Genomic DNA, 25,553 nt, shown 5'->3' with positions numbered 1-25,553 from the left:
AGTTAAACAGACCAGTGGGACTATCTGCAGGAAAGAGGCACACACAGGTGCAGTCAGGGAAGGGAAACAGACTGTCACACCAGGGAACCCACACGGGGAAGATGAATCTCCATAAAATTTGGCTTTGAAAACCAGAATGGCCAAATTTCATGACTTTTAACAACCAGTGGGACTTAAAACCATAATTTAAAAAATCAGTGGTCTCAGCTCTAGGAGAACTGAGAGAACAAGAGGAAATTGAATCCCTGCCCCTAAGGAGGCAGCACAAGAAGCACCCCCCAGAGTACAACAAAGAAGCAGAAGTTTGAAAAATGCCTGGAACATATGGAAGGGAGAGTAGCTTACTAAACGCAGAGCATATCCTAGGGGGACAAAGATCATTGGGAGACTCCTCCAGGAACAAAGGAGCTGGCAGGTGCCATTTCTCACCCCCACACCCCGACATAAACACGCAACTACCTGTAGAAACCAGTGTGGTGCTGACACTTGTTACCAAAATGGATAACACCAAGTGTCCTGCTAGATACACCTCCTCACGCTTTGGCAGATCTTCCCACTAAACCCAGGCCTGCCACAGTCCCTGCACTGAGCTCCCCTCTCACAGAGGACTGGATCACAAACCCTGCTAACACGGCATGCCACACCCCTCCTCATGTTACTATCTACCTCCTCCAATACACTCTTGGCTGGAGACATCCCAAAGTCATACTATACCTGGCAGTGTATAAACAGCCCCAACAGAGGCTGGCACCACTCCAAAGTGATTCCTGCCCTGGGGAGAGAGAAAGATAACCACACACACTAGTTAGACTTTGATCATAGCAAAGGACACAGGGTAGACAGTTGGTCTGACTTCATTCTGTGCCCTCCAATGAAAACTTCTCAGGTTACAACACAGGGAAAGCACGTGGCAATTTGGTGCTACTGCATTATCTGACAAATGCCCGTCTGACTCAACTCAAGTCCAAGGCAGCCCCAAATTGGCCCACTAACACTACAGGGACCAGACACTGCCCAGAACAAGCAAAGAAAACTGCTGACGACTGTACTGAAAGAAAAAGCAGCTAAGCCACAATAGTACGGGGGCACACAACACACATAGGAAACACCCACAAAGTGCCAGACTCCACTGAACAAAGGACACTTCAATGCAGAGCACTACAGAATCTCTTCTTCATAAGGGCAGTGCTTTCAAGAGCAGGAGACATAACTGGATTTCCTAACATACAGGAACAGACACAGCGTTAAAGAAAATGAGGACACAGAGGAATATGTCCCCAGTGAAAGAATGGGACAAAATTACAGCAAGACACTAAGGGAAATGGAGATAAATAGTATGCCTGACAGAGACTTTAAAGTAATGATCATAAATACTCACCTGACTTGAGAAAATAGTGGAGGACATCAGTAAGAATCTTAAAAAGGAGATGAAAAACAACCAATCAGAAAAGAAGAACACAATAAATGAAACTAAAAATATATTTGATGGAGTAAATAGAAGACTAAAGAAAGCAGAACATATCAATGACCTGGAGGGCAGAGTAATAGAAAGTAATTAAACAGAGCAAGTGAGAGAAAAAAACATGCAAAATGAGAATGGACTTAGGGAACGCAGTGACACAATCAAGTGTAATAACATTCACATCATAGGGGTACAAGAAGGAGAGAGAAATGCGGGAAGAAAATTAATTTGAGTAATAATAAGTTCCCAAATCTGGGAAAAGAAACAGAAATGCAGGTCCAGGAGGCACAGAGATACACCCCACGAAATCAACTCAAGGAGGTTTACACAAAGACACATAATAATTAAAGCAGCAAAAGGTACCAATAAAGAGAATTTTTAAAAGCAGCAAGAGAGAGAAAAAAAAAGTTACATACAAAGGAAACCCCACCAGATCAGCTGATTTTTCAGCAGATACCCTGCAGGCCAGAAGTCTGTGGCATGATATATTTTAAGTGCTAAAAGGACAAAGTTTGCAGCCACGAATACTCTATCCAGCAAGGTAATAATTCAGAATAGAAGGAGAGATAGAGTGTGCCATACAAACAAAAGTTAAAGGAATTCATGATGATTAAATTAATCCTACAAGAAATGTTAAAGGGGACTCTTTGAGTGGAAAAGAAATTCCATGAGCAAGAGTATGAAAAAGTGGGAAGCAAAAAAAAAAAAAAGCAGTAAAAATAATGTATCTGTAAAAATCAGTAAAGGGACTCACAAAATAACAGGTTGTAGAAGCTGACACCTATACCCAAAATGAGGGAGAGAGGGAGGAGTAAAGAACAGGCACAAAGTTAAGCAACCACCAACTTAATATAGACTTCTATATATGTATACATATTAGATTATATACAAACCTAATGGTAACCACATATAAAAAGCATTAATAAATATTAAAAAAAGAGAAATCCAAGTATATCACTAAAAAAAAAAGACAACTTATAGTAAGAGAAGACAGCAAGGGAAGAAAGGAACAGAGAAGAACTATAAAAACAACTATAAACCAAGTAACAAAATGATAATAAATACATACCTGTCAATAATTACTTTGAATGTAAACGGACTAAATTCTCAAATTAAAGGCATATGGTGATGGAATGGATAAAAAAATAAGACCCATCTATATGCTGCCTATAAGAGATTAATTTCACATTAAATTAATGTGATTGAAAGTGAGAGGCTATAAGGCACCTGGGTGGCTCAGTTGGTTAAGTATCTGACTTCAGCTCAGGTTCATCTCGCAGTTTGTGAGTTTGAGCCCCATGTCAGGCTCTGTGCTGAAAGCTCAGAGCCTGGAGCCTATTTCGGATTCTGTGTCTCCCTCTCTCTCTGTGCCTCCACTGCTCACATTCTGACTCTCTCTTTCTCTCAAAAAGAAATAAACATAAAATAATGTTTTAAAATAAAGTGAGATGATAGAGCAAGGAAACAATGGCTTTGAATGACATGCAGGGCCAGATAGACTTAACAGATATATATAGAACATTTCATCTTAACGCAGCAGAATACACATTCTACTCAAGTGCACATGGAACATTCTCCAGAATAAATCACAAACCAGCCCTCAATAAGTACAAAAAGATCTATATCATACCATGCATATTTTCAGACCACAACATTATGAAACTCAAAAACAACCACAAGAAAAAATTTGGAAAGTCCTTGAAATCTATGAAATTGAAGAACATCTGACTAAAGAATTAATGGGCTAACCAGGAAGTTAAAGAGGAAATTAAAAAGTACATGAAGCCAATGAAAATGAAAACACGAAACTCCAAAACCTCCGGGATGGAGCAAAGGCAATCATAAGAGGGAAGTATATAGCAATCCAGGCCTTGCTGAAGAAGGAAGAAATGTCTCAAGTACACAACTTAACATGGAACCTAAAGAAGCTGGAAAAATAACAACAAATAAAGCCCAAAACCAGCAGAAGAAGGGAACTAATAAAGGTTAGAGCAGACATCAATAATATAAAAATAAAAAAATAGAACAAATCAATGAAATCAGGAGCTGGTTCTTTGAAAGAATTAACAAAAATGATAAACCCATAGCAAGAATTATCAAAAAGAAAAAGGAAAGGATCCAAATAAAGAAACTCACAAATGAAAGAGTAGAGATCACAACCAACACTGTAGAAATGAAAACAATACTACGAGAATATTATGAGCAATTAGGTGACTATATTGGGCAACCTGGAGAAATGGACAAATGCCTAGAAACATATAAACTACCAAAATTGAAACAGGAAAAAAATATAAAATTTGGACAGACCCATAACCAATAAAGAAATTGAATCAGTAATAAAAAAAAATCTCCCAACATATAAGAGTCCCAGGACCAGATGGCTTGCCAGAGGAATCTACCAAACATTTAAAGAAAAGTTAATACCTATTCCTTTGAAGCTGTTCCAAAAAAATACAAATGGAAGGAAAACTTGCAAACTCACTCTATAAGGCCAGAATTACCTTGATTTCAAAACTAAAGACAATTACAGTAAAATTACAGTAAAACAGTAATTACCAGTAAAAACAATTACAGACCAACTTCCTGATGAACATGGATTCAAAAATTCTCGACAAGATACTAGAAAACTCAGTCAAACAATACAGTAAAGAATTATTCACCATGATGAAGTGGGATTTATTTCTGGGTTGCAGTGGTGGTTGAATATCTGCAAATCAATCAACATGATACATCACATTAATAAAAGAAAGGTTAAGAATGACATGATACTCTCAGCATTTGACAAATGCATCCTTTCTTGATAAAAAGCCCTTAAGAAAGTAGTGATAGAAGGATCATACCTCAAGATCATAAAAGCCATATATGAAAGACCCAACACTAAAATTATGCTCAATGGGGAAAAACTGAGAGCTTTCCCCCTAAGGTCAGGAACAAGACAGAGATGTCCATTCTCACCATTGTTGTTCAACATAGTGTTGGAAGTCCTAGCTGCAGCAATCAGACAAAATAAAGAAATAAAGGGCATCCAGATTGGCAAGGAAGAAGTCAAACTTTCACTTTTCACAGATGACATGACACTCTACATGGAAAACCCAAAAGACTCTACCCAAAATCTGCTAGAACTGACATACGAATTCAGCAAGGTGGCAGAATATAAAATCAGTGTACAAAAATCAATTGCATTTCTATACGCTAATAATGAAGCAGCAGAAAGAGAAATAAAGGAATTGATCACATTTACAACTGCACCAAAAACCATAAAATACCTAGGAATAAACCTAACCAAAGAGGTAAAAGATCTGTATGCTGAAAACTATAGAAATTTATGAAAGAAATTGAAAAAGACACAAAGAAATGGAAAAACATTCCATGCTCATGGATTAGAAGAACAAATATTGTGAAAATGTTGCTACTACCCAAAGCAATCTACACATTCAATGCAATCCCTATCAAAATAACACCAGCATTCTTCACAGAGCTAGAACAAACAATTCTAATATTTGTATGGAACCAGGAAAGGCCTTGAATAACCAAAGTAATGTTGAAAAAGAAAACCAAACCTGGAAGCATCACAATTCCAGACTTTAAGCTGTATTACAAAGCTGGAATAATCAAAACACTATGCAACTGGCACAAAAACAGACACACAGATCAATGGAACAGAATAGAGAACTCATAAATGGACTCACAAATGTATGGCCAATTAATCTTCAACAAAGCAGAAAAGAATATCCAATGGAAAAATGACAGTCTCTTCAACAAATGGTGCAGGGAAAATTGGACAGTGACATGCAGAAGAATGAACCTGGACCACTTTCTTACATCATACACAAAAGCAAACTGAAAATGGATGAAAGATCTAAATGTGAGACAGGAAACCACCAAAACTATAGAGGAGAAAACAGTCAACAAACTCTTTGACCTTGGTCACAGCAACTTCTTATTAGACATGTCTCAGGAGGCAAGGTAAACAAAAGCAAAAATGAACTATTAGGACCTCTTCAAGATAAAACTTCTGCACAGAAAAGGAAACAATCAACAAAACTAAAAGGCAACCAACAGAATGGGAGGTGATATTTGCAAATGACAAGTATTCCAGTGAAGAAATGGGCAAAAGACAAGAACACTTTTCCAAAGAAACATCCAGATGTTTCATGGCTAACAGATACCTGAAAAGATGTTCAACATCACTCATCATCAGGGAAATACAAATCAAAACCACAATGAGATACCACCTCCCACCTGTGAGAATGACTAAAATTAACAACTCAGGAAACAGATACAAAGGGGAACCTTTTTGCACTGCTGGTGGGAATGCAAACTGGTGCTGCCATTCTGGAAAACAGTATGGCGGGTCCTCAAAATAATTAAAAATAGAGCTACCCTATGACCCAGCAATTGCTCTACTAGGTATTTATCCAAAGGATACAAAAATGCTGATTTGAAGGGGCACATGCACCGCAATGTTTATAGCTGTGCTATCAACAATACCCAAATTCCACATCCCAAATGCCCATCCACTGACAAGTGGGTAAAGAAAATATGGCATATATATATACAATGGATTATTCCTTGGTGATCCAAAAGAATGCTATCTTGCCATTTGCAGCAAGATGGATGGAACCAGAATGTATTATGCTAAGCAAAATAAGTTAGTCAGAGAAAGATAAATACCACATGATTTCACTGACATGTGGAATTTAAGAAAACAGATGAACATAGCGAAGGGAAGGAAAAATAAAGTAAGATAAAAACAGATAAAGAGGCAAACTATAGAGACTCTTAAATACAGAGAACAAACTGAGGGTTGCTGGAGGAGTACCAGGTAGGGGGATGGGTTAAATGAGGGATTGGCATTAAGGAAGGCACTTCTGGGATGAGCATCGGGTGTTATATGTAAGTGATGAATCACTAAATTTTACTCCTGAAACCTTTACTACACTATATGTTAACTAGCTTGGATTTAAATAAAAATAAATAAGAATTTAAATTTAAATTAAAAAAAAGAAAGTGAGAGGATAGAGAAATATTTCTCATTCAAATGTATATGATAAGAGACCTGGGGTAGCAATATTTATATCAGATATAAGAGACTTTAAAATAAAGACTATAACAAGACAAATGAGGACACTATGTAATCATAAAGAAGACAGTCCAAGAAAGAAGATATTACAATTGTAAATACTTATGCACACAACATGGGAAAACCCAAATACATAAAATAGTTAATAACAAGCATAAAGAAACTAGTTGATAGTAACAGAATAATAGTAGTGGACATTAACACTCCACTTACATCAATAGATCATCCAAACAGAAAATCAACAAGAATGACTTTGAATACCATACTGAACCAGTGGACTTAACAGATATATTCAGAACATTCCATCCTAAAATGGCAGAATACACATTCTTTTCAACTGTACATGGAACATTCTCCAGAATAGGTCACATATTAGTCTAGAAAATAAGACTCAAAAAATTCAACAATAGTGAAGTCACACCATGAATCTTTTCTGACTACAATACTATGATACTAGAAATCAACCAAGAAAAAATTTGGAAAGACCACAAATACATAGAGATTAAATAACATGCTTCAAAACAATAAATGGGTTAACCAAGAAATCAAAGAAGAAACCAAAAGGTGTATGGAAACAAATGAAAATGAAAACACAATGGCCCAAGACATTTCAGATGCAAAAAAAAAGTGTTTCTAAGAGGGAAGTTTATACCAATAAAAGCCTACCTCAAAAAACGTGGAAAATCTCAAATAAACAACCAACCCTTACACCTAACAGAACTAGAAAAAGATGAAAAAACAAAACCTAAAACCAGCAGAAGGGAGGAAATAATAAAGATTAGAGCAGAAATAATTGTTATATAAACTAAAACAACAACAACAACAACAACAACAACAACAACAACAACACCGCAGCAGAACAGATAAATGAAACCAGAAGTTGCAGAAGCTGGTTCTTTGAAAAGATAAACAATATTCATAAACTTCTAGCCAGACTCATCAAAAAGAAAATAGAAAGGACTCAAATAAATAAATTACAAATGAAAGAGGAGAAATAACAAATACCAGAGAAATACAAATAATTGTAAGAGAATGTTATGAAAAACTATATGCCAACAGATTGGACAAATTAGAAGAAACTTATCATAGGGATAAATTCCTAGGAACGTATACCTACCATAACTGAAGCAGGAAGAAACAGAAAATGTGAATAGACTACCAGCAAGGAGATTGAATCAGTAAAAAAAAAAAAAAAAAAAGAAAAACTAAGAAAGAACAAAAGTCCAGGACCAGATGGCTTCACAGGTGAATTCTACCAAACACTTAAAGAAGAGTTAATACCTATTTTTCTCAAAATATTACAAAAATAGAAAAGGAAGGAAAATTTATAGATTCATTCTATGAAGCCAGAATTACCCTAATACAAAAATCAGATAAAGACTCCACTAAAAAAGAGAACTATAGGCCAATATCTTTGATGAACACAGATATAAAATTCCTCATAAAATACTACCAAACAGAATCCAAAAATGCATTTAAAAAATCATTTACCACAATCAAGTGGAATTTATTCCCAGTATGCAAGGGTAGTTCAATATTCACAAATCAATCAAAATGCTATATCACATCAATAAAAGAAAGGATAAAAACCATATGATCATTTCAATAGATGCAGAAAAAGTATTTGATGAAGTACAACATCCATTCATGATAATAACCTTCAATGAAGTAGGTTTAGAGGAAAGATGCCTCAACATCGTAAAAGTCATGTATGAAAAAAACACAACCATCATACTCAGTGAGGAAAAACCTAGAGCTTTATCCCTAAGGTCAGGAAGAAGACAAGGATGTCCACTGTCACCACTTTTATTCAACATAGTATTTAAAGTCCTAGCCATAGCAACTAGACAACAAAAAGAAATAAAGGTATCCAAATAGGTAAAGAAGTAACACTTCCATTATTTGCAGATAATATATAACATAAAACCAATATTTGCAGATAACTCTATATAGAAAACCCTAGAGACTCCAACAAAAACTTACTAGAACAGATAAATATATTCAGTAAAATCACAGGATACAAAATCAATGTGCAGAAATCTGTTGCATTTATAGACACTAATAATGAAGCAGCAGAAAGAGAAAATAATAAAAACAATCCCATTTACAATTGCACCAAAAGTAATAAGATACTGAGGAATAAATCTAACCAAAGAGGTGAAAGAACTGTACTCGTTAACACTATGAAACAATGATAAAAGAAATTGAAGATGACATAAAGAAATGGAAAGACATTCCATCTCATGGATTGAAGAAAAAAAAATGTTAAAATGTCCACACCACCCAAAATAATCTACACAGCTAATGCGATCCCTATCAAAATACCAACAGCATATTTCACAGAAGTAGAATTAAAAAACTGTAAATTTGTTTGGAGCCACAAAAGACCCTGAAGAGTCAAAGCAATTTTGAAAAAGAAAAGAAAAGCTAGAGGTACCAAAATTCCAGACTTCAATTTATACTACAAAACTGTGGTGATCAAAACAGTATAGTACTGGCACAAAAATAGACACATAGATCAAAAGAACAGAATAGAAAGCCCAGAAATAAAGCCATGATTATTTGGTCAATTAATCTTTGGCAAAACAGGAAAGAATATCAAATGGGAAAAAGCTTCCTCAACAAATGGTTTTGGGAAAACTAGTGAGCTACATGCAAAGGAATGACACTGGATCACTTTCTTATATCATGCACAAAAATAAACCCCAAGTGGAATAAAGACCTAAAAGTGAGGCTTAAAATCATAAAAAATCCTAGAAGAGAGCACAGGCAGTAATCTCTGACATGAGCTGTAGCAAAATGTTTCTATAAATGTCTCCTGAGGCAAGGGAAATAAAAGCAAAATCTAAAGCAAAACAAAATAATAATAATAATAATAATAATAATAATAATAATAATAATTTTTAAAAACTCTACTGGGACTACATCAAAGTAAAAGGCCTCTGCACAATGAAGAAAACAATCAACAGAACTAAAAGGTAACGTACAGAATGGGAGAAAATATTTACAAATGAAATAGCCAATAAAGGGCTAGTATCCAAAATATATAAAAAAACATAATGTTGGAGAGGAAGATGGTGGGGGCAGGGAGGAGAACCCTAGGCTCACCTCATCCCATAAACACAACTAGATAACTATCAAATCACCCTAAGCACCCCAGAAATCGACATGAAGACTGACAGAACTGCACAACTAAGGGGAATGAAGCACCTCAAGGAACGTAGGAAGGTTGGAGACATGGTTTAGGGGAGAAATGGATCACAGGTGCTATGGAGGGGAGGGAGTGTGGTAGTTGAGAAAAGTGAGAAAGCGAGAGAGGAGTACACAGGGGAACACACAAGGAGAATGTTTCCCAAAAGCTATTGCTTGGAAAGTGAGAGAGGCTGAATTTTGAGAGTTTTTGCAACAAGCAGGGTTTAAAGCCTGCAGTTTTAAAGGACAGTGGGCTTGGTTGGGATAGAGCTAGAAGGCACTGTACTGCTCCTGGAGAGAAGGCAGGCAAACAACCTGGGGACAGACTGGAGACTGCTCGCTGAAGAATGCCTGGGGCACACAGGCATGAGACTATTCACTCTTCTCAAAACGTGTTCCTGAGATACCTCTCCAGGAACAAAGGAGCTGTTTGGCACCATCCTCCACCCTCCACCCCTCAGCATAGACACAGAGCCACTTGCAGGAAGCAGCATGACATCAACACTGGGTGCCTAACTTGCATATCCCAGGCCCCACCTCACTGTACTCTGGTGGGACTGCCCTTCTCAGTTAAGCTTGCCTCAGTCTCAGTGCTGTGGGCACTTCCCCCAGAGTACCAGCACAAACCCCTCCCCATACCATGTCACCTGACCAGAGAGTCCTACAGGGCTCAGTTTTGGTAAAGATGGTGTCAAGTCTCATTTCACAAGCAGACTAGGGCACATCTACTTGAGACTCACCACATTCAGGACAGGGTCCAAACACTGCCCACAGCAGATAATAACACAATACCAGAGTGCGTGCAACACACTCTGGAGACACTCCCTGGAGCACCAGGCCCTATGTGCTGCATGACCACTTTATAAGGTTATTACTTTCAGGAGCAGAAGACATAAATTGGATTTTCTTTTTTTCCTTTTTTAAAAATTTAAGTCCAAGTTAGTTAGCACACAGTGTAATAATGATTTCAGGAATAGAATTTAGTGATTCATCACTTATGTATAACACCCAGTGTTCGTCCCAACAAGTGTCCTCCTTAATGCCCCTTGTCCACTTAGCTAGACCATCCCCCCACCCAACACCCCTCCAGGAACCCTCAGTTTGTTCTCTGTATTTAAGAGTCTTTTATGGTTTATCTCTCTCCCTGTTTTTATATTAATTTTGCTTCCACTCCCTTATGTTCACTTGTTTTGTATCTTAAATTCCACATATGAGTGAAGTCATATGATATTTGTCTTTCTCTAACTTATTTTGCTTAGTGTAATACACTGTGGTTCCATCCACATGTTTGCAAATGGCAAGATTTCATTCTTTTGGATCACTGAGTAATATTTCATTATATATATATATATATATACACACACACACACACCTGTATATATACATGCATGCCATACACACATACATGTACACATACATATATGTATACATATATTTATATGTATATATGTATATATGTATGTGTACATGTATGTGTGTATATACATATATGTATGTGTGTACATTGTGTGTGTATATATGTATACATGTGCATTGTGTGTGTATATATGTATACATATATACATACGTATACACACACACACACACATCACATCTTTATCCATTCATCAGTTTATGGACATTTGGGCTCTTTCCATACTTTGGCTATTGTCAATAGTGCTGTTTAAACAATGGGGTGCATGTGCCCCTTCGAAACAGTATTCCTGTACCCTTTAGATAAATACCTGGCAGTGCAATTGCTGGATCGTAGGGTAGTTCTATCTTTAAATTTTTGAGGAACCTCCATACTGTTTTCCAGAGTGACTACACCAATTTGCATTCCCACCAGCAGTGCAAAAGTGTTCCTCTTTCTCTGCACCCTCACCAACATCTGTTATTGCCTGAGTTGTTACCTTTAGCCATTCTGACAGGTGGGAGGTGGTATCTCATTGTGATTTTGATTTGAATTTCCCTGATGATGAGTGTATGTTAACCATCTAGATGTCTTCTTTGGAAAAGTGTCTGTTCATGTCCTTTGCCCATTTCTTCACTGGATTATTTGTTTTTTGGGTGTTGAGTTTGATAAATTCTTTACAGATTTTGGATTCTAAACTTTTATCTGATATGTTATTTGCAAATTTTTCTCCCATTCTCTTGGTTGCCTTTTAGTTTTTCTGATTGTTTCCTTTTCTGGGCAGTAGACTTTTATCTTGATGAGGTCCCAATAGTTCATTTTTGCTTTGGTTTCTCTTGCCTCTGGAGGCATGTTAAGTAAAAAGTTGCTGTGGCAAAGTCAAAGAGGTTGTTACCTATATTCTCCTCTAGGATTTTGATGGCTTCCTGTCATCCATCCAATGGATGGTCGTTCATCCATTTTGAGTTTATTTTTGTGTGTGGTGTAAGAAAGTGGTGCAGGTTCATTCTTCTCCATGTCGCCGTCCAGTTTTCCCAACACCATATGCTGAAGACACTGTCTTTTTTCCATTGTATATTCTTTCCTGCTTTGTCAAGTATTAGTTGTCCATACATTTGAGGGTCCATTTCTGGGTTCTCTATTCTGTTCTATTGATCTATGTGTCTGTTTTTGTGCCAGTTCCATACTGTTTTGATTATTTTAGCTTTGTAAGACAGCTTGAAGTCCAGAACTGTGATGCCTCCAGCTTTGGTTTTCTTTTTCAAGATTGCTTTGGCTATTCAGGGTCCTTTCTGGTTCCATACGAATTTTAGGATTGTTTGTTTTACCTCTTTGAAGAATTCTGGTTTTATTTTGATAGGGATTGAATTAAATATGTAGATTGCTTTGGGTAGTATCGACATTTTAACAATGTTTGTTCTTTCGATCCATGAGCATGGATTGTTTTTCCAGTTTTGTGTGTGTGTGTCTTCAATTTCTTTCACAAACTTTCTATAGTTTTCAGTGTATAGACTTTTCACCTCTTTGGTTAGATTTATTCCTAGGTATTTTATGGTTTTTGGTGAAATTGTAAATGGAACCAAGTCCTTGATTTCTCTTTCTGCTGCTTCATTATTAGTGTATAGAAATGCAGCCAATTTCTGTACATTGATTTTATATCCTGCGACTTTGTTGAATTCATGAATCAGTTCTAGCATTTGTGTGTGTGTGTGTGTGTGTGTGTGTGTGTGTGTGTGTGTGTGGAGTCTTTTAGGTTTTCCACATACAGTATCATGTCATCTGCAAAGAGTGTTTGTTATTTGCAAATTTTTCTCCCATTCTCTTGGTTGCCTTTTAGTTTTTCTGATTGTTTCCTCCTTGCTGATTTGGATGCCTTTTATTTCTTTGTGTTGTCTAATTGCTGAGGCCAGGACTTCCAATACTATGTTGAACAACCGTGGTGAGAGTGGACATCCTTGTTGTGTTCCTGATCTTAGGGGGAAAGCTCTCGGTTTTCCCCCATTAAGGATGATAGTAGCAATGGGTCTTTCATATATGGATTTTATGATATGGAGGTCTAATCCTTCTATCTCTACTTTCTTGAGGGTCTTTATCAATTTAGCATTTGTAAAATGCTTTCTCTGAATCTATTGAGAAGATCATGTAGTTCTAATAATTTCTTTTATTAATGTGATATATCACATTGATTGATTTATGGATATTGAACCAGCCCTGCATCCCAGAAATAAATCCCACTTGATTTTGGTGAAAATTCTTTTAATGTATTTTTTGATTTGGTAGGCTAGTATCTTGTTGAGAATTTTTGCATCCATGTTCATCAGGGAAATTGGTCTGTAGCTCTCCTTTTTAGTGGGGTCTTTGTCTCATTTTGGAATCAAGGTAATGCTAGCCTCATAGAAAGTTTGGAAGTTTTCCTTCCATTTCTATTTTTTGGAACAGCTTCAAAAGAATAGGTATTAACTCTTCTTTAAATGTTTGGCAGAATTCCCCTGGAATGCCATCCAGCCCTGGACTCTTGTTTGTTGGGAGATTTTTTTTTTTTATTATTGATTCAATTTCTTTACTGGTTGTGGGTTTGTTCAAATTTTCTATTTTTTCCTGTTTCAGTTTTGGTAGTTTATATGTTTCTAGGAATTTGTCCATTTCTTCCAGATTGCCCAATTTGTTGGCACATAATTTCTCATAATATTCTCTTAGTATTGTTTGTATTTCTGTGGCATTGGTTGTGATCTTTCCTCTTTCACTTGTGATTTTATTTATTTGGGTACTTTCCTTTTTCTTTTCTATCAGTCTGGCTAGGGGTTTATCAGTTCTGTTTATTCCTTCAAAGAACCAGATTCTGGTTTCATTGATCTGTTCTACTGTTTTTGTTTTTTTTTTTTTAATTTCAATATCACTGATTTCTGCTCTAATCTTTGTTATTTCCCTTCTTCTGCTGGTTTAGGGCTTTATTTGCTGTTCTTTTTCCAGCTCTTTTAGGTATAAGGTTAGGTTGTGTATTTGAATAACTAGATTTTCTAACACAGAGAAGAAGGCAGAGAGTTGGACAAAATGCAAAGATGGAGAAATATATCCCAAATGAAAGAACAAGTTATGGCCATGGCCAGAGATATAACCTAAACAGATATAAGAAACATGCCTGATGGAGAATTTAAAGCAATAATCATAAGGATATTTGCTGGGTTTGAGAAAAGAAGACAATAGTGAGACCCTTACCACAGAGATGAAAGAGAAAAAAGAACCAATCAGAAATGAAAAGTTCAATAAATGAGATGGAGACAGGCTTAATGCAACGAATAGCAGGCTAGAAGAAGCAGAGAAATGGATTAGTGACCCAGAAGACAAAATAATGGAAAGAAATGAAGCTTAACAAAAGAGAGATAGGGGCGCCTGGATGGCTCAGTCAGTTAAGCATCCAACTTCAGCTCAGGTCATGATCTTGTGGTCTGTGAGTTTGAACCCCATATCGGGCTCTGTGCTGACAGCTTAGAGCCTAGAGCCTGCTTGGGTTCTGTGCCTCTCTCTCTCTGCCCCTCTCCCACTCACACTGTCTCTCTCTCTCTCTCTCTTTCTCTATCTCTCAAAAATCAGCATTAAAAAAACGAGAGAGAAGAGTTTTGCAACACGAGAATAGACTTAGAGATTTCAGTGACCCTATTGTATGTAATAATGTTCATTTTATAGGAGTCCTAGAAGAAGAAAGAGAAAATGGGGCAGGTTTATTTAAGGAAATTATAGGTGAAAATTTCTCTAATCTGGGGAAGGAAACAGACATCCAGATCCAGGAAACACAGAGAATTACCATCAAAGTCAACAAAAGCAGTCCCATACCAAGACATATTGTAAAATAAATTTGCAAAATATGGTGAAAAAGAAAGGACCTTAAAAGAAACAAGACAAAAGAAGTCCTTAACTTACAAGGGAAAACCCATAAGACTAGCTGGAGATTTCTCAACAGAAACATGGCAAGCCATAAGGGAGGAGTATAATATATTCAAAGTGCTGAATGGGAAAAATCTGCAGCCAATAATACTGTATCCAGCAAAGCTGTCGTTTAGAATAGGAGAGATAAAAGAGTTTCACAAACAAAAACTAAAGATGTTCATGACAACTAACCAGTGTTGCCAGATATAGATATATATACATTTTATTTTTATATACTTTATTGTCAAGTTAGCTAACATACAGTGTATACCGTGTGCTCTTGGCTTCAGGAGTAGATTCCTGTGATTCAACACTTACACACAACACCCAGTGATCATCCCAACAAGTACCCTCCTCAATGCCCATCATCCATTTTCCCCGTCCCCCCAATCAACCCTCAGTTTGTTCTCTGTATTTAGGAGTCTCTTATGGTTTGCCTCCCTCTCTGTTTGTAACTTTTTTGGTCCCTTTTTTCTTTGGAAAGAAAAGAACAAAAGTGACAACCACAAGAAAGGAACAGAGATAATTTCCAGAAACAATGACAAAACAAATAATAAAACGGCAATAAATACTATCCATCAATAATTACTTTCAATGTAAATGCACTAAATGTTCCAATCAAAAGATACAGGGTGTCTGAATGATTAAAAAAAAAAAAATCCGTCTATAGGCTGCTTCCAAGACACTCATTTTAGACCTAAAGATATCTGTAGACTAAAGTGAGGGGATGGATGCAAACTGATGTCAAAATGCAAACTGTAAAATGTAAAATGTAAAATGCAAACTGATGTCAAAAGACATCTGGAGTAGCAATACTTATATCAGATAAACTAGACTTTAAAACAAACACTGTAAAAAGAGAAAAGGGCACAATATAATCATAAAGGATACAATCCAACCAGAAGATCTAAAAATTGTAAAAAATTTATGCATCCAACATGAAAGCACCAAATATATAAAAAAAATTAATAGCAAATATAAAGTAACTTATTGATAATAAAATGCAATACAGGGGCGCCTGGGTGGCGCAGTCGGTTAAGCGGCCGACTTCAGCCAGGTCACGATCTCGCGGTCCGTGAGTTCGAGCCCCGCGTCAGGCTCTGGGCTGATGGCTCAGAGCCTGGAGCCTGTTTCCGATTCTGTGTCTCCCTCTCTCTCTGCCTCTCCCCCGTTCATGCTCTGTCTCTCTCTGTCCCAAAAATAAATAAATGTTGAAAAAAAAAATAAAAAAAAAATAAAAAAAAAATAAAAAAATAAAATGCAATACTACTAGAAGCTTTAACACCCCACTTACATCAATGGACAGATCTAAGCAGAAAATCAAGGAAACAATGGCTTTGAATGACACACTGGACCAGATGGAATTAACAGATATATTCAGAACATTCCATCTTAAAACAGCAGAATACACATCCTTTTCAAGTACACATTGGAGAGTCTCCAGAACACATCACATATTCAGAAATCAGGCCTCAGCAAACACAAATGAATCAGATCATAACATGCATATGGTTAGTATTCAAAATATATAAAGAACTTATCAAATTCAACACCAAAAAATTAAATGACCCAGTTAAAAAAATGGGCAGAAGACATGAATAGGAAATTTCCCAAAGAAGATGTACAGATGGCCAATAGACACATAAAAAGATGGTCAACATCATTCACCATCAGGGAAATGCAAATTAAAACTACAATGAGATACCACCCCATACTTGTCAAAATGGCTAAAATTAATAACACAGGAAACAACAGTTGTTGACAAGGATGTAGAGAAAGGAGAACTGTCTTGCACTATTGCCAGGGATGCAAACTGGTGCAGTATGGAAAATGGTGTAGAGGTTTCTCAAATGTTAAAAATGGAAGTATTTACCCAAAGGATACAAAAATACTAATTCAAAGGGATACATGCACCTTGATATATATAGCAGCATTATCCACAATAGCCAAATCGTGGAAACAGCCCAAATGCCCATCAACTGATGAATGCATAAAGAAGAGGTGGCGTGTGTGTGTGAATGTGTGTGTGTATGGAATATTATTCAGCAATTAAAAGAATGAAATCCTGCCAATTACAATGACATGAATGAGAGATTATAATGCTAAGGGAAATAAGTCAGTTAGAGAAAGACAAATACCATATGATTTCATTCATATGTGGAAGTTAAGAAACAAAACAAGCAAGTAAGGGAGAAGAGAGAGAGAGAGAGAGAGAGAGAGAGAGAGAACCCAAGAAACAGACTCTTAACTAAAGAGAACTGATGGTTACCAAAGGGAAGGTGAATATGTGAATGGATGAAAAAGGTGATGAGAATTAAGGAGTGCACTTGGGTTATGAGCACTGGGTGATGTATGGAATTACTGAATCACTATACTGCATACCTGAAACTAATATGACAATGTATGTCAACTCTATTGGAATTAAAATAAAGTTTTAAAAAGGAAAAAAAGAAATGCAAAAGAACTTTCTCAGAGTGAAGAAAAATAATACAGGTCAGAAACTGAGATCTACATAAATAAAGAGCATTAGAGAAGGAATAAGTGAAAGTAAAATAAAAACTCTAATTCAAAAAAATTTTTCAATGCTTATTTTTGAGAGAAATGGAGAGTGTAAGCAGGAGATTGTCCCAATCTCTCTGTCCAAGGTGGGGGGCGGGGAGAGAGAGAGAAAGAGAGAGAGAGAGAATCCAAAGCAGTCTTCACACTACCAGCAGAGACCCCAATGTGGGACTTGAACTCAAAAACCATGAGATCATGACCTGAGCCAAAGTCAGACACTTAACCAACTGAGCCATGCAGGAGCCCCTAATTTTTTTCTTCTTAATTAACAGATAATGGTTTACTCAAAATACTATCAACAATGTATTTGATGATTATAGCTTATATATAAGTAAAATGAGTGGCAGTAACGATGAAAAAAATGGAAAAGAATTAGGAATATTTTGTTGTCATAAGCTACCTGCATTATCTGTGTTGTGATATAGATTTATTCAAAAATGGACTTGCATTGGCTGTAAATGTACACTTAAACTCTAGGATAATAACTCAAAAAGGTTAAAAAAACAACCTATTATTGATATAGTAAGAGAGGACATAAAGTGGGATGATATCAAATGTTCAATTAAAAATGCAATGGTCAGCAAAAGAGCGGAACACAAAAAGTTGAACAAACATTCATGGCAAGGAATAGATAACAGTAACAAATATGATAGATATTAACTGAACTATATAACAATAACTTTAAACATCAATGTCCTACATACATCAATTAGAAGATAGAGATGTTAAAATCAAATAGAGAATGGAAACGAGATGAAAATTTCCTGAGCAGAAAAACCCAATTAAACCACATAAGGAAAACTTAATACAGCCAATTCTGCAATGCAAGTCAAACTTGAGCCATTCTTATGCCTCTTAAAATCACAAATGAAACAAGCTATTCCCCCAAACTGGCAGTCCCTTATTAGTAGGAAAACTCTAATACTGTAATCAATTTATTGTAAAGATGCAACCTCTGCATTCTTACAATATAAGCTATCTTATAATAATATTCCTCTGAGCCTCTTTCTACTGTTGGTTTCAGAGCTCCCAGTTTGTGAACTGTTTTTGTGTTTATAATAAACTCTTACTAATTACTATGATCCAGTTGTTTTACTTTTGCTATTTCTGGAATTTTTACATCAGAGTATGTAAAAAATAAAACCTACCTATGTTATCCATGTGTAACCCACTTTAAATACAAGGATACATGTAGGTTAAAAGTAAGAGAGAACAAATAAGATTACCATGATAACGCTAATCAAAAGAAAGTTAGGGGGTGCCTGGGCGGCTCAGTTGGTTAAGCGTCCAATTCTTGATTTCAGCTCAGGTCAAGATCTCACGATTCGTGGGTTGGGGAACCGCATCGGGCTCCATGTTGTCAGTTTGGAGCCTGCTTAGGATTTGCTCTCTCTCCCTCTCTCTGGTCCTCCCCTGCTTGTACTCTCTCTCTCAAAATAAATAAATAAATAAATAAATAAACTAAAAAAAAAAAAAAAAAAAAAAGAAACCTGGAGTACCTATATTAATTTCAGACAGAGCAGAATTCAGAGCAAGAATAATTATCAGGTATGAAGAGCAGTGTTACATAATGAGACATGGGTCAATTGTCCAAGAAAACATAACAATACAAAACATGCATGTGCCTATCAACAGAGCATCAAAATATAGGAAATCAAAATTGCAAGGATAAATAAACGAATTCACTAATATAGTTGGAAAACTCAACACTGAGTATCAGAAATGGACAGATCTAGCAGGAAGAAAATTGGTATGGACATAGTTAAAATCAACAGCACCATGAAGCAACTTGATATAATTGACATCAATAGACTACTAATCAAAAAGAGGTAGAATACACAGACTTTTCGAGTTCATATGGAATATTTACTAAGATAGACCACATTCTTTGACACAAAATACACCTTAAGAAATTAAAAAGAATGAAAATACACAATACATGCTCTCAGACCACAACATAATTAAACTATGTATCAACAGGAAAATAGCCAGAAAATCCTAATATACGTAAAGATTAAATAATACGTGGGTCAATGAAGAAAGCTCAAAAATTTTTTAAATGTTTTGAACTGAATGAAAATACAACTTATCAGAATTTGTGGAACTCAGCAAAGGCCGTTGTTTTAGTCTGTTTGGGCTGCTATGACAAAATACCACAGATTGGGTGGTTTATAAACAAGAAACATTTATTTCTCACAGTTCTGGGGGCTGAGAAATCCAAGATAAAGCCGCTGGCAAATTTAGTGTCTTATGAGAGTCTAATTCTTGGTTCATAGATTTTTTTGCTATGTTCTCACATATCAAAAGAGGGAAGGAAAATCTCTACAGTCTTTTTTTTTTAAATTTTTTTTTAATGTTTTATTTATTTTTGAGACAGAGACAGAGCATGAACGGGGGAGGGTCAGAGAGAGGGAGACACAGAATCTGAAACGGGCTCCAGGCTCTGAGCTGTCAGCACAGAGCCCGACGCGGGGCTTGAACTCACAGACCGTGAGATCATGACCTGAGCCGAAGTCTGACGCTCAACCGACTGAGCCACCAAGGTGCCCCTCTACAGTCTCTTTTATAAAGATTCTAATCACATTTATGAGGGCTCTTCCCTAATAACCTCACTTCCCAAGTGCCCCACCTCCAAATACTCTTATGTCAGGATTAGGTTTCAATTTATGAATTTGGGGTGGGGGAGCAAGACTCAAACATTCAGTCTATAGCAGCAGTGTTTAGAAAGAAATTATAGCATGGAATGCATATTTTAAGATCTAAAAAACAATAACTTAAGCTTCCTCTACAGGAAATTAGAAAAAGAATAGTAAATTTGCTTGATTTTTTTTTCTTTCAGATATATTCTCAGAAATGGGATTGGTGGATTATATGGTAGTTTTAATTTTTTAATGAACCTCCATTTCATACTGTTATCCATAATGGCTATACCAACTTATATTTCCATCAGCAGTATACAAGGCTCTCTTTTCTCCACATCCTTACTAACTCTTTTGTTGCTGTTGTTGTTAATAGCTATTCTAACAGATGTGAGATGTATTTCATTGTGGTTTCAACCAAGATTTCCCTCGTCATATTGAGCATCTTTTTGTGTACTTGTGGTTATCTGTATATCTTCATTGGAAAAATTTCTATTTAGGTCCTTTGCCCAATTTTTAATGAGATTTTTTTCTTTTGCTATTGAATTTTATGAGTTCTTTTTATATTTTTAATATTAACTCCTTATCAGTTAGGATAAGTAGACTGTTGATAACTCTTTTGTATGTGGATAACCAGTTCTTCTAACTCTATTTATTGAAGAGTCTATCCTTTCTCCATTGCGTATTCTTGACAATCTTGCCAAAGATTAGCAGACTACATATGTAGGTTCAATTCTGGATTACTTTTTTGTTCTGTTGGTCTGTGTGTCTGTTTTCATGCCAGTACCATACTCTTACGATCCTATAACTTTGTAATATAGCTTGAAATCAAGAAGTGTTATGTCGTTCTTCTTTTTTCTCAAGATTCCTTTAGTTATTTGGGGTATTTTGTGGCCCCATGTGAATTCTGGAATTGTTTTGTCTACTTCTGTGAAAAATGCCATTGTAATTTTTATAGAGATTGAATTGATTCTGTACATCATTTTGGATAGAGAGAATATTTTAACAATATTAATTCTTTCAATCATGATCGTGGGCTATCTTTCCATTTATTTGTGTCTTTAATTTCTTAGAGTTTTAATGTTCAAGTTTTTCTCTGTTAAATTTATTCTTAACCATTTTATTGTTTTGGGTGCTACTGTAAATGAAATTATTTCCTTTTTTTCTTTTTCAAGTAGGCTCCATGCCTGGCATGGAACCCAATGTGGGGCTTGAGCTCACGACATCAATATTAAGACCTGAGCTGAGATCAAGAGTCAGACACTTAACAAACTGAGCTACTCGGGCACCCCTGGAATTGTTTTCTTAATTTCTCTTTCAGATAGTTCATTGTTAGTATACAGAATCACATAATTTTTGCATGTTGATTTTGTATTGTGTAACATTACTGAGTCTGGTTGTAGTTCTAAAAATTTTTTGGTGGAGTCTCTAGGGTATTCCACATATAAGATCATCCGCAAACAAAGACAATTTTGCTTCCTCTTTTCAAATTTTGATTCATTTTGTTTTCTAGCTTAATTGTTCTGGCTAGTACTTCCAATACTATGCTGAGTAGAAGCAGCAAGATAAGGCATTCTTACCTGGTTCCTTATTTTGATGAAAAGTTTTCAACTTTCCACTGTTGAGTATAATGAACATGAATAATGTCAGCTAGACAGAGAATAGGATATATCAATCTTCATCCCCCCACAAAGCATAACATTTAAATAGTTATCCATAAATGAAAATAGGCCTTAGAGAGCTCAAAAGTATCATTAAGATTCTATAGCAACACAGTGGAGCAAAAAATTAAGATAAACCACACAGAAAGGGTCACTGGGAAGATTGTGTTAGTTAAGATATCTGGAGATGATTAGGAACAAAGTAAAAGGGTGGGGTTATCAGTATTAGCTATGTGGTGGGTGCCATCACATTTTCCATTGGCTTGCTCTGCAGAGGACTCTTCCAGGCTTTACTGCCTAGGAATTCAGTAGCCCTCAAAACAACCCCAGGCTCCTATACTGTTCAAAGTTGAGGACTCTAAAACGTTTGTTAGTGTGGATCCTGACAGTCTACTCCTCAGAAGACACCAGCAGCTATTTTCCATTGAGGTAACCAGCAGCCATCACTATGGTGGACTCCCCAGAGAGGATGTAGAAGAATCAGGACCAAGAAGGAAATTCATAGTGATTAATGAATACATTTAAAAAACCTCAAATTAACAACCTAACTTTACAATTCAAGGAACTAGAAAAATAGTAATAAACCAAATCCAAAGTTAGCAGAAGGAAGAAAATAACAAAGGTTAGAGAAAAAGTCAAAGAAATAGAAAATAGCAAAATGATTTTTAAAAAACTAAGAGTTGGCTTTTTGAAAAGATAAAACTGACAAACCCTTCACTAGTCTAAGAAAACAGAGGGGAAACTCACTCAAATAAATAAAATTGGAAATGAGAGAAACATGAGAACTAATGACACAAATAAAAAGATCACTTTTCAGAATGGCTAAAATTAACAACTCATGGGAAAACAGATGTCGGTGATGATGCAGAGAAAGGGGAACCCTCTTACACTGTTTGTGGGAATGCAAACTGGTGAAGCCACTCTGGAAAACAGTAGGACGTTTCCTCAAAAACTTAAAAATAGAACTACCCTACCATCCAGCAATTGCACTACGAGGTATTTACCCCAAGGACACAAAAATACTGATTTGAAGGGATACACACACTCCAAAGTTTATAGCAGCATTATTAACAATAGCCAAAGTATGGAAAGAGCCCTAATGTCTATTGAATGGTGAATAGATAAAGAACTTGTGGCATGAATATATATATATATATATATATATATATATATATATATATATATATAATGGAATATTACTCAGCCATCAAAAAGAATCAAATCTTGCCATTTGCAATGGCATGGATGGAGCTGGAAACTATTACGCTAGGTGAAATAAGTCAGTCAGAGAAATACAAATACCATATGATTCTACTCATGTGGAATTTAAGAAATGAAACAAATTAACATTGGTGGGGTGGAAGAGAGAGGCAAGCCATAAGACAGACTCTTAATTATAGAGAATAAGCTGAGGGTTGCTGGAGGGGAGGTGGGTGGGGGGATGGGTTAAATGGGTGATGGGTATTAAGGAGGGCACTGGTTGTGATGGGCACTGGGTATTGTATGTAAGCGATGAATCACTAAATTCTATACCTGAAACTAAAAAAACAGAAAGAAAGAAAGAAAGAAAGAAAGAAAGAAAGAAAGCAAGCTATCTCAAAGCACTGGATAATCTAAAAGAAATGGATAAATTCCTAGAAACATAACCGACCACAGGTAGATCAAGAAGAAACAGAATGTCTAAACAGACCCAAACTAGAACAGTGATTGAATCATTAGTCAAAAACCTCTCAACAAGGAAAAGATCAGTATGAAATGATTTCACTAGTGAATTCTACCAAATATTTAAAGAGTTAATGCCAATTTTGCTCAAATTCTTCCAAGAAATTGAAAATGAAGTTATATTTCCAAACTCATTTTACGAGGTTAGCATTACCCACATACAAATGCCAGTAGAAGAAAACTAAAGGCCAACATCCCTGATGAATATAGGTGTAAAAATTATAAACAAAATATCAGGAAACTTAATTCAAAAACACATTAAAAATATCATACAACATTACCAAGCAGGATTATCCCTGGGATGCAGCAAACACAATCAATAAATGTGATATATCATATTAGTAATATGAAAAAATAAAATCTATGATCATATGAATAGATCCAAAAAAAAGCACTTGACAAAATACATCATTTCAAGCTAAAAAACCCTCAGTCAACTGAGTATAAAAGAAACATACCTGAACAAAACAAGGATTATATATGACAGTGTCGCAGCTAACATCAAACTCAATGGTGAAATAATGAGAGGTTTTCCTCTAAGATCACCCTCACCACTCTTATTCTACATAGTACTGGAAGCCACAGATAGAGAAATTAGGAAGATAAAGAAACAAAAAGTGGCTTTCTGAGAGGGGCCAAGTTGGCAGAACAGCATGGAATATTTTTTTTGCGTCTCTCATCCCTGAAATACAGCCAGATCAACACTAAACCATCTTGCACACCTAGAAAACTTATTTGAGGATTAACACAACAATCTGCACAACTTGAATCACAGAACTCAGCAGGTACATGGGGCAGAGAGGTGAACCAGGGGAGAGAAGCCACAGAGGGCAAGGAGCTGTTTTTGCTTGTGGAGAGAGGATGGAAATGGGGGGTGGGTAGGGAGAGTACAGGAAAGCATCCCACCCCCAACCGCCTGAAAGCAGCTGGAGAGAAAAGAAAAGCACACAAGGAAGTGAAGGAAAAAAAGAGAGAAAGGAGAAAGAAGAGGGTTTAAATTCCATTAAGACTCTAAACAGGGGGACCTCAGAGTCTGAAACTCTGTAGCTTGATACCTGATGGTGTTCTGGTAGGAAGGGCAAATCCCCAGGAGCAGAGTGAGGTCAGGAGGTCCTTGGGCCACAGAGGAGAGGCAGTTCCCCTGCTGGGAGGACATCTGGTAGAGGCTATGCAGACACCCTACAGGCAAAGGTTCCAGCAGACCCCGGAGAACAACCACATTCACTGGTGCTGGAACAAGGTCATTAAGGGTGAAGCCTGGTGCCAGATATGTGTTGTGATTTTTCCTAATCCCCAAAATGCTGCTGCTACATGATCGTGTGAACTTTTTCTGGGGCGGGCTGGCACCCAGCCGTGGTCTCTGGGCATCAGCAGCGACGTGGTCTCCCAAACGTCCCTGGGGGTGGGCCAGCACCCAGCCATTTCTCGGTGAGACCCTCCCCAAGAAGGTCTGAGTGGGTCAAAGACACAGTCCCTCAGAAGTGAGGGGTCGGGAAACAGCCGCATTTGAGATAAAACTCAGGAGGGAGGTGCCGCCTAGTAACCTGGCGGCTTGGTCACAGACAGTCTAAAAGTGGAGTGTGGATGGAAGCTGGAGACAAAGGATGTGTGCGGGATTGCTGATCAGGGAGAACAGATTTCTGATACTAGAGACTGGGTAGCTGGGTGACACCATTCTCACCCCTCCCACACATGCGCAAACATACTTACATGCGACACAACAATCCACCGCAGTAGGTTAGAAGTGGCATCTAGTGGAGAACGGAGCTGTTACACCAAGCCCTGCCCAGCTGGGCCAACCTCACTCTTCAGGAACACAAGTTTCTCCACCACACAAGTTTCTCCGCCTGCTTAGTTTATGGACTATAAAGTGCTTCATAGTTTGCTTCTAGGGGAAACTGATGTAATTTCAATTGTA

The 25,553-nt window shown here is 36.7% G+C and overlaps 1 long non-coding RNA gene across 2 annotated transcripts; it reads right to left on the bottom strand.

The window, feature by feature from the left end:
- Positions 1–457: 457 nt before the first annotated feature.
- LOC124516521 (uncharacterized) lies at positions 458–25,553 on the bottom strand. 2 transcript variants are annotated; one of them, XR_006963054.1, is made up of 5 exons: positions 25,346–25,553; positions 24,691–24,865; positions 21,833–21,870; positions 1,379–1,415; positions 458–772 (listed from the first exon to the last, which is right to left on the bottom strand). It is a non-coding gene; the product is annotated as an uncharacterized LOC124516521 (long non-coding RNA). The 2 variants fall into 2 exon arrangements; XR_006963053.1 differs by lacking the exon at positions 21,833–21,870.

Source organism: Lynx rufus, unplaced genomic scaffold, assembly GCF_022079265.1.
Source record: "Lynx rufus isolate CCGP_SWC_20201006 ecotype Redwood Valley unplaced genomic scaffold, mLynRuf1.p SCAF_2, whole genome shotgun sequence".
Classification (NCBI taxonomy): domain Eukaryota; kingdom Metazoa; phylum Chordata; class Mammalia; order Carnivora; family Felidae; genus Lynx; species Lynx rufus.
This window is presented reverse-complemented; position numbering and strand designations above follow the sequence as displayed.